Here is a 10,000-nt window from a genome sequence, read left to right on the forward strand (position 1 = left end):
ACTGTCGTGCATCAGGGAGCAAAGGGGGTGAGGGGGGAGGTGATAAAAGGGGAGGGACGACGAAGCGGGAGAATGGATGGAAGAGAGGGAGGGAGGGAGGGGAGGGGCGTTTGGAGACAGCGAAGACAAAGGAGAAGGAGGGCAGGGGCGTGAAAAAAAGAGGAAGAAGAAGAAGAAGAAGAAAAAGAAAGAGAAAGAGAAGAGTTATACCGGAAGGTGATTAGTGAAGGCAAGAGAGGACTTTTGTTTTTATATGAAATTTGGTGATTAAAATGTAATTACACTGCATTAATTATCTCCGCTATGTTATTCCCAATTTTTGTTTTTTTTAAGCGTGATGACCCTTCCGGTGTTATTTAATTACTAGCTCTTCTCTTACCTGTTTCCCGTCCTCTGCATCCTCCTGCTCGTCCTACTCCTCCTCCTCCTCCTCCCCCTCCTCCTTTTCCTCTTCCTCCTTCTCCTTTTCCTCCTTCCCCACCTTCCCCTCACCTTTTCCTCCTCCTCCTTCTCCTCCTCCTCCTCCTCCTACTTATTATTATTATTATTATTATTCGCCTTCCTCTTTGTTCCACCCTTATTTGTATGACAGTTGGTCTCCAAGGATGCATCGTGACGTCATCAATCCCAAAAATTATTGCCTCGTTCTCTCTGTCCTTAATTTTTATTATGAAAATTATGCGAGGAAATTATGTTACCAATGTTGCGTTATTGGAGAGGTTAATTACTATGACCCATGAATATTGGCTATAAATTTTCCTCTTTTTTCCGTCTTCTTTTTCTTTCAAAGTTTGTGAAACTTTCGGCAGGGAAATAAAAGTGAGGCCTATGTAAATTTCTCGTAAAGGAAATTAATTAGATCGTCGATTTTGTTTTGGTACTAGACTTGGTGTGTGTGTGTGTGTGTGTGTGTGTGTGTGTGTGTGTGTGTGTGTGTGTGTGTTCTTTTAAATTATGATATAAAAACAAACGAGGACATATTGACGTTGTCAAAAACCCACATCGACCAAAATAACATCTTGGCTGTCTTATCACATGTCATAATTGGCGGTTTGCAAGTGATCATTACAAGGATGCGAAGAGCCAGCTTGCAGATCCAAAAGCCCCTCAATTTCGCAACTCGGTCCTCTAATAATTTAGTTAACGTCCTGTCTTGCAGCTTTACTCTTGCAGGCTCACGTTGCCAAACACGGCTCCGTAGTAGTTTTTCCATATCCACAACTTTTCCTTGAAAATACTTTAATTAGTTCAGACTTACGAGAGATCGAACTCCCAAGGTCATCCCTTTCCAATGGCGGCGCCACCAACACAATTCTCTCTCTCTCTCTCTCTCTCTCTCTCTCTCTCTCTCTCTCTCTCTCTCTCTCTCTCTCTCTCTCTCTCTCTCTCTCTCTCTCTCTCTCTCTCTCTCTCTCTCTCTAGCGCCCCCTACTTTCGTCGTCTTCTCCCTTTCGTCCTTTATGGTCTCCCTCCTTGCCCTTTCTCATCTTCCCGTCCAGAAAGCGGCGCCCATCTGCTTACCTATTTAAGGAACTATACACCATCCTTGTTCTCAGAATTCGCTCGCTTTCTCTCCTTCAGTCTCCGGCGTCGCTCTCCCACTTTCAACTCACTTCCATTTCTCGTCACCTTCAACCAGTGTGGTTTTCCGCTAGCTTGGTCTGACAAGCTCAGCTTGTCACATTCATCTACGCTTCACCTGCCCCTTCACCTTCATTTCACCCTCTTCCCTTTGTCCTCCCCCTTTATAATCATTATCGTCATTACTTTTATGCGGAGTACGCGCCCTCATTTTCATCATCCCGATCTTCCAGTACAACACTTTCCGGACCGAGCCAGTTCCCCTCACCTTCACTCTCTCTCTCCCCTCCCGTCTTCATCCCTCCTCGCCCCTCCACCCCTCCCGCCACCCCGCCCCACCCTCCTCAAACCCGCCAGCCCCCCTCCCCCTCATACGATAGTTTCCAGGCGAGGTAAATTCACGTCTGGACATCTTGCTGGATTCCAGGAATCTGTCGTCCACGTGAGCTCGTCAGCCTCTCCTCTCTCGCGCCCTGCTACCTCTGGCTCCCTCCCGTGGCTCTTGCCGCCGCTCCTGCTTGGTGGTCGGCTTGTAGTTGTAGTCTCTCTCTCTCTCTCTCTCTCTCTCTCTCTCTCTCTCTCTCTCTCTCTCTCTCTCTCTCTCTCTCTCTCTCTCTCTCTCTCTCTCTCTCTCTCTCTCCTCCTCTCCCTCCTCTCTCCTCCTCCTCCCTCCTCCCTCCTCCCTCCTCCCTCCTCCCTCCTCCCTCCTCCCTCCTCCCTCCTCCCTCCTCCCTCCTCCCTCCTCCCTCTTCTCATGTCTCACTTCTCTCCTTTCCTTCCCTCTCCTCCCTTTCCCTGCCTCATCCCTCCCACCCTCTCTTCTTCTTCCTCTGCTCGATGTCCTTCTGAGATGCAGTTGCAATAATTTATTAGTTAAAGTAATTAGTGGTTAGACTCGGGAGATATACCGGGGGAAACATAAAATGAGATCCCCTTCCGCCCCCCTTCCTTCGAGCTTGCTTCTTCTTCCATCCCTTCTTCCTTTCCCTCTATCCTCCTCCTCCTCCTCCTCCTCCTCCTCCTCCTTCTTCTTCGTCTCCATCGTGTCTTTCTCTTTCTCCTTATCAACCCCATCGTCATCCTTCTTGTTCTTGTTCATATCTCATTTTCTCTTTCATCTTCATCCTGCAATTCCCCTCGCCGCCCTTGGCTAGTACCCAGTGTAAGCCTTTAGAATATCACAGGAGCCTCTGGACACGGGGCACACGGGTCAAAGAAATCCATAGCTTTTGTTTACAAGGTGTTACCAGGATTTTTTTTTTAAATTTTGACTACTGCAACGGCGCCCGGAAAAAGAATAGAGAATCTTCAATCGGTGAAATGTAAATACAAATTTATGCTTTCTGTTGGGAGGTGCGCTGTGTTGATACATGGGGGTGCAGTGCCTATATACCTTATCTTTTGAGGAGAAAGGCAAACGCATTCAGAAATGGGGGTTCAGCAGCAAGCATGAAGTTGGTGGGTGAGGTGAGGGGTTGCAAGCGAGGTAGGGGAGGGGAGGGGGGGGGTTCTTCTGTTGTTGGAGTGAGATGAGAGTGCGGTTTATTGATGGAAGTGTGCGTGTGCCTACGAGAGAGAAAGTACTGGAAGCTGGTTGAACAGTGCAAATATATGCATCCACAATTGTATCAATGCTAATGTGCGTATGTGTGTGTGGATGGATGTATTAATGCTAATGTGTGTATGTGTGTGCCTATTCGGGGGTGAAGGGGTAGGAGCAAGAGAGAATGCAGAGTAGGAAATCTAAATGCATTGTGGACATTCCTTACATTCGGGGAGGTCTTTGGGCAACGACGGCCTATGTTCGCCAAGGATGTGGAGGCTTGTCCCCGTTTATCTCTCCTGAGACGTTTGTTTCCGCAGCGTTTACTAATTCCGGCGAAGGATTCCGAGAGCGGGTAGACAGAGTAGGCGACAAAAGAAAGAAGGAAATAAGAGAGAGGAAAGAATGAAAAAAATTGAATATATATATATATATATATATATATATACATATATATATATACATATATATATATACATATATATATACATATATATATACATATATATATATATATATATATATATATATATATATATATATATATATATATATATAGATAGAGATATATATATGGGAGCAACGCATTTATTTTGGCTACGTCGGATTGATGATCGCGGATATACAGACACACGGCTCTCAAATAACCCTTTTCCCCCCATTTATAGAATCAGATATATTTTCATTTGCTGCAGTTCCCATACAGAGCCGATCTGGCGGACTAATCGGATAGAGGACAGATAGCGAGAGAGAGACGAACCAATGGCGAAGATCAGCTGTCACCCCTCCTTACTCCCTATCCCCCTCCCTTTCCCCACCATCTCCCACTAGCCTCTTTCTATCCCTCCCCCCCTCCCGTCCCCTATCCCCGTCCTCTTTTCTATGGGGTATTTTATATTTTCTTTATTGTTTTTTTTTATTATTATTATTATTTAAGGATCTCTCTCTCTCTCTCTCTCTCTCTCTCTCTCTCTCTCTCTCTCTCTCTCTCTCTCTCTCTCTCTCTCTCTCTCTCTCTTCTCTCTCTCCTCTCTCTCTCTCTTCTCTCTCTCTCTCTCTCTCTCTCTCTCTCTCTCTCTCTCTCTCTCTCTCTCTCTCTCTCGCTCTCTCTCTCGCTCTCTCTCTCGCTCTCTCTCTCTTGATCATATAGCATTGTCGGTGCGTTGTTTCCCCCTTTTTTACATTTGGGTTCATCCTTATGAGGGTGAGGAAGGTATGTGTAACGAGGCGGGGGAGGGGGTGGGTTGGCGTGTGACGAGTGGGGTTGGGGGGAGGGGGTAGGGGCACTGTATGGAGCCCATAGGTGAGTGAACGAGTTAACAACAAAAGAACGGCGCTATTTCAATTTCCAGAGTGAAATACGGCCGCGTCTCTCCCTATTTTTCATCGTCTTTCTTTTTTTTCATTCCTCTTTTTCATTGCAAAACGGGGCCGTGAGTCTAAGGCAGGGGGAGAGGGGAGGGGAGGGGAGGGGAGAGGAGAGAAGGCATGTAGAAGAGGGATCTGAACCACATAATTGTTCAGTTCTCACTTCTAGTTGTAAGAGAGGGAGGGCGGGGGAGGAAGGGAGGAGAAAGAGAGGGAGAGAAGAGCGAAAATAGTTTTTTTTTTCTCTCTCTCTGGTTTGCTTGTTTTGAGGATGCATAGGTGTATGCAGCGGGGTTCATAATGCGTTTTTTCTGCTTTCGGTCTCGAGGTCATTGTTATCGCTTGCTCTTCCATTGTCTCACAGTTGCCTGAAATTGATATGCTTCATTTGTGGTGTTATTATTATTATTATTATTAGTTTTGTTCTTTTATTTTTGGTTTTGATTGAAACATTGTCAGACATTTTTTGCTGTGAAGTTTTTTTTTCGGGGAAGTTAGCTTACTACTATTTTTTAAGAACTGTCAAAGTATTGACTTTTTAAACCTCTGTCTCATATATTTTCGTGGAGAAATATACGAGTGCCTGAAAAGGTCTTTCACTGCTTGCTAGATGCTATTGCAGCGTCGTGTGATGGGCATTTCATCAGTCATTTTAATCAGTCATCTTGGGATGGACACTCGACGTGATCAAGGTCGAATCTCCTTTCTTCTTCCGAAACGTCAAGGAAGGCATTCTGGAAGTCGAGGATAGGTTCTAGTAAATGGGGGAGGAGGGGAGGGGGAGGGGGCACGTGAAGAGGAAAGAAAAAAATCAAATATATCTCGTCCGTGCGCAGCATTCGGCGACGACGGTTCTTCAAGGAGCCTCGGAGGTAAGGCCTAAGAAAAAAAATATTGTAAACTTTCCAGACAGTTTCCAGAGGGATCAATACTCACTGGAAACTCGTGAGTCGGACGCCCTCGGAAACTCCAAGGTGCCTCGCCGTCGACGGCCTAAACCTGCCAGCGACACCCAAGCCTAACACCGCCACCGGGTTTCGTTCGCTCACTCCGCACCGCGACACTGGCCCTTAGCTAGGGGCGCGATAAGGACTGGAATCCCGCGTCTGATCGTAGTCTATCGCGTTTTCTCGAAATTCGGCGGCCGAAACAGCTTGAGAAGGGGGGGTGCGGGGGGAGAGGGAGCGGGGCTGTCCTTTGGTGTGTGTGTTATAGTGAGGTGGCCGTCTAAGGTCCGCGCTCAGGCAGAGCGAAAACCGCACAGCAACACCTTTTGCTCGCTCGGGCTACTGGCCCCTCCGCGCGAAGTCTTCTCTCGCCCGGCAATGTTCACGCCTCGGAGGCTGTCTTCTTTCCTCTTCCAGGTCATCTCAACCAGTTTCATCCGATCTCATCCATATTACAGAAATTAACATATATCTGCATCTTTGTATATATCACTCTTTTCTGATCCTTCGTGTGGCTTCTTCTCGTATCCTCGACACCGCCATAGCATTGCTCCTCTCAACAAAGCGCCTCGCCTTAAGAGAAGATATAGGGCTGCATAATCCGGTTCATATTGTGTGTAAAGGCAAATCCGGGTCTGGGGCAAAGATTGTGTGTGTGTGTGTGTGTGTGTGTGTGTGTGTGTGTGTGTGTGTGTGTGTGTGTGTGTGTGTGTGTGTGTGTGTGTGTGTGTGTGTGGAGGCTTGTAAGTAGCAGCAGCACCTCCTCTAGATCTGTGTATATTGACCCATGTGTTTCCAGAAAGTGTAGCGGATTCCAAAGTGTATCACTGCAAACCATATTGAACGATTTCGAGATCCTTCGTTTGCCTTTGTTCGGTCGCCGTCGTCTCTGCGCTGCTCCAGGCGATGTTGTTGCTCGTCCTGATGTTGACGTCTTTGGTGACTGGATGTCGATGTGGGGCTCGGTACTGCGCCGTGAGAGACAGTCGCCTACCAGTCTCCCCTCTCCTCCCCCCCCCCCTCTCTCTTCGGTTTCATTGGCGTTAGAGGGAGGATTCCTCGCGGGTTGCAATGGGATCCCCCGGAGTGCATCGGATTGCTCATTTTGGCCTCCCTCCTCCAGCGGTTGTTCACTTGTTCATGTTCATCCCCGTAATTCGGCCGATGCTACTCGCGCCACCCCGCGTATTGTTCACGCACGTCGCCCCGGCTCCAGATACACCCCGCGAGGAATCAGCGTCGAGTAATTACGCTAATACGCAAGCAAAAAGTTGTGTCCACAGCCCGACTTAACAAAACCCTCGAGGATATTTGAACTCCCGGGTTCGCAGAAGAAAATCCGCGCAAGACTTCCCCGGCTGCAACTTTATGTAAGTCTTCCCGTCGCCTGGCTCCATCTTGTTAAGAAATTCTTAGAAGACTCCTCATTTGGGTTCCTGGAAACGGTTCATTCCATTGTGCTCCAAGACCTGGAAAGTCTGGAAAAAGATTGAGCCAGAGTGAGAGTGAGAAAGAGAGAATATATAGAGAGAGCGGAGGATAGAGGAAGTGTTAAAAGAAGAAATAAAAAAGAAAGAACGGTAACACACGAGAGATCTTTGCCGTATCGGCCAATTACGTGCATGTGCGATTCTCATCTCTCGACTTCCCTCTCAACGCCATGAACGCGCCGCGCCCTCCCTTGCATCGCCGGCAAGATTGTTTGTATTATTTCGTTCGGGAAAATCTTGAAGAACACGCCTTTCTCCCCTCGAGACGTTGGCGCAGCGGAGATCCGATGGGCCGGAGTCTTAGATTAAGTTTGTCTTTAGCATTGCCGATGAGCTGCTTCCCGGTGTCTGGGCGCCTGATGAATGCGCTCGTGAAACCATTACGAGGAAAAGTAATGAAATGTGTCAACTTCGACTGCTTTGATGCCTCGTGCAATTGCGTGCCACCATGCTCTTGACATCTTAAGGAATAATTTACTTGCACAAACATCAAGGCAATTGAGTACTTAAGGCCAGACAACCTCCACCCCCTCCCCCTAGCCCCCGTCGGCCTCAGAAAAGAGCTCACAAAGCATGGGTGTCTCCGCGCCGCCAGTGTCAAAATTCGACAAAGAGCGGCGGCGTATTCATGACGACCTCATCCTCGTTGCAAATAACCCCCAAGTTCCTGGAAGAAGCTGTTGATCCCCAGCCCACGGTGTGTGTGTGTGTGTGTCTGTGTGTGTGTGGGTCTCGGTGTGTGTCTGTGTGCGTGTGCGTGTGTCGGGGCCCTACCAGCCAATGTCCGTCAGAGCGCGAGGGCCCTCACCCGCGGACACCCTCGGCCACGCTGGACAAGAGGAGGGGACCCCTCTCCCCCCTACCATCCCGTCTCACCTTTGATCTGAAGAGCTTGCGAGGGGAAGGAGGGGAGGATCTCCCACCTTCCGCTTGCCACCTTGAGACGATCGCTTGAATTCACGCTTTCACATGTAACACGGGAGGGACGGTGCCGCACAAGGCACTCCCTTGAACGTGTTCGGAAATTTGTTCTTTTGGCGCGTACACACACACACACACACACACACACACACACACACACACACACACACACACACACACACACACACACACACACACACACACACACACACACACATGCTCTCTCTCTCTCTCTCTCTCTCTCTCTCTCTCTCTCTCTCTCTCTCTCTCTCTCTCTCTCTCTCTCTCTCTCTCTCTCTCTCTCTCTCTCTCTCAGACACACCTTCGGCAATCGGGATTTAGAGGAGCCCGGCGCGAGGTCCTTCGGGCTGTTTGTCCCGGACGAGGTAATAATAACTTCTGACTTTTGAATGCACGAAAAGTTTCCGTTTTGGAGATGGCGAGTTCACCGCGGCGTTCCTTCCGAGTCTCTCCTCCTCTTCCCCTTTCGCTCCCCGCCGGCGTGAGCGAGTGGGGGAGGAAAGCCCCCGGAGGTGTCGGGGGCAGTTTATTGGAAGGCTTTCGGTGGGGCTTGTTAATTTTGCGTGCGCTGGATCGGGGGTCTGGCTTATGGGGGAGAGAGACAGACAGGCAGACATCTGGTCATCTCACTTGTTCCATTTCTAATTCATTAATATTAGCACGTACACACATACGCACACGCATACACACGTGCGCGCGCGCGCACACACACACACACACACACACACACACACACACACACACACACACACACACACACACACACACACACACACACACACACACACACACACACACACACACACACACACACACACACACACACACACACACACGCCTTCCCTGTGGTGCTTCTCTTGTATCAAATAAGTTCCTGGAAAAATAATGATGATAAGAAAAGAAAAATGAGATTAAAAAAAAAAGTCTGTTGGCCCTTGTTTCGTCTCCGAGAATTCGTGTGAGCGGCCTCGACTGACCAAGCTCTCCACTTACCCCTTTCTGGTCCTCCTCGTCCTCCTCCGCTTTCCCCTTCCTCGGGCTCCTCCTCCACCTCCTCCTCCACCTCCTCCTGATCATCCTCCCCCACCCTCCTCATCCTGGCTCTCCACTACCACCACCTCCTCCTCCTCCTCCTCCTCCGATAATAGACACTTGAGAAGGATTTTTGATTCCTGTTCCTGTTTTTTCCCTCGAATGTTGAGCACCTGAAGGTCCACACCAGCCCTCCATTCCACCTTTCCTTCCCCCCCTCCCCCCCTCCCCTTTCTCCATCCCTCCTAAACACGAGATCAATACCTGCTGCAACCGTGGAGTGACAATCCTCCCTCTCCTTGTGCCGCCCCCCCCCTCCCATATGTCCCCAGTCCCCTCCCCCTATTGCTCCTTCGTCCGTCTCGCACACACCCATCAACGCCTACTTATTCCCTGCAGGGCGACGAGTGCGTGGGCGACCGTCGAGCCCAAAACAAAACAAAACATTGGAAAGGAAGGAAGGAAAGATGGTTGGAAGGGAAGAAAGAAAGAAAGAAAGAATGAAAGAAAGAATGGGAGGATGTAAAGAATGAAGAAAAGAAAGAAGGAAAGGAAATCTAGTAATCTGATCACTTTTGATCACGTGAATTGTGATGTGGAGTGAGGAAACATTCCAGCCATCTTCTTAACCTCCATGCCTTTCCCCCGAGATAAAATGTATAGTTTTATTGTCTTCTTCCTTCTCTTCCTGTTCCGCTGGTAAGGCAAGAATGGAAATCCCCAAAGAAGCTGCACGTTTCACCTTGAGAATCTGTGTCACGGCTGACCATTTTTAAAGTTGTTATGAGGGGAGCGTTTCTGAAATGGGATGCGTTCGGCCGTAGAGTTTGGGGGGGTGAAATATTTTCTTATTTATCTGTTATTTTTGTAATATATATATATATATATATATATATATATATATATATATATATATATATATATATATATCAGAATAAGTACAATTCAAAGTGGAAAGAGATTTGATATATTTCCATATAGCATCACCAAGGTGACTTCTGAACATCAAAGAAACACTAAAAGGGAGAAAAAAGAACTGTAGTGGGTCTGACCTTGAATAAATGCGATTATATTTAGGAAAGAACAAGATCAGAGCG

At 48.2% G+C, this 10,000-nt stretch overlaps 1 protein-coding gene across 3 annotated transcripts in view; it reads left to right on the top strand.

The window, feature by feature from the left end:
- Positions 1-10,000, top strand: part of Tet (Ten-Eleven Translocation (TET) family protein) — a 171,883-nt gene that overhangs the window by 125,639 nt on the left and 36,244 nt on the right. The window lies entirely within an intron of this gene.

The sequence above is a fragment of the Penaeus japonicus genome, unplaced genomic scaffold, assembly GCF_977035675.1.
Source record: "Penaeus japonicus unplaced genomic scaffold, GWHDUDI00000001_assembly GWHDUDI00000018, whole genome shotgun sequence".
Taxonomy (NCBI): domain Eukaryota; kingdom Metazoa; phylum Arthropoda; class Malacostraca; order Decapoda; family Penaeidae; genus Penaeus; species Penaeus japonicus.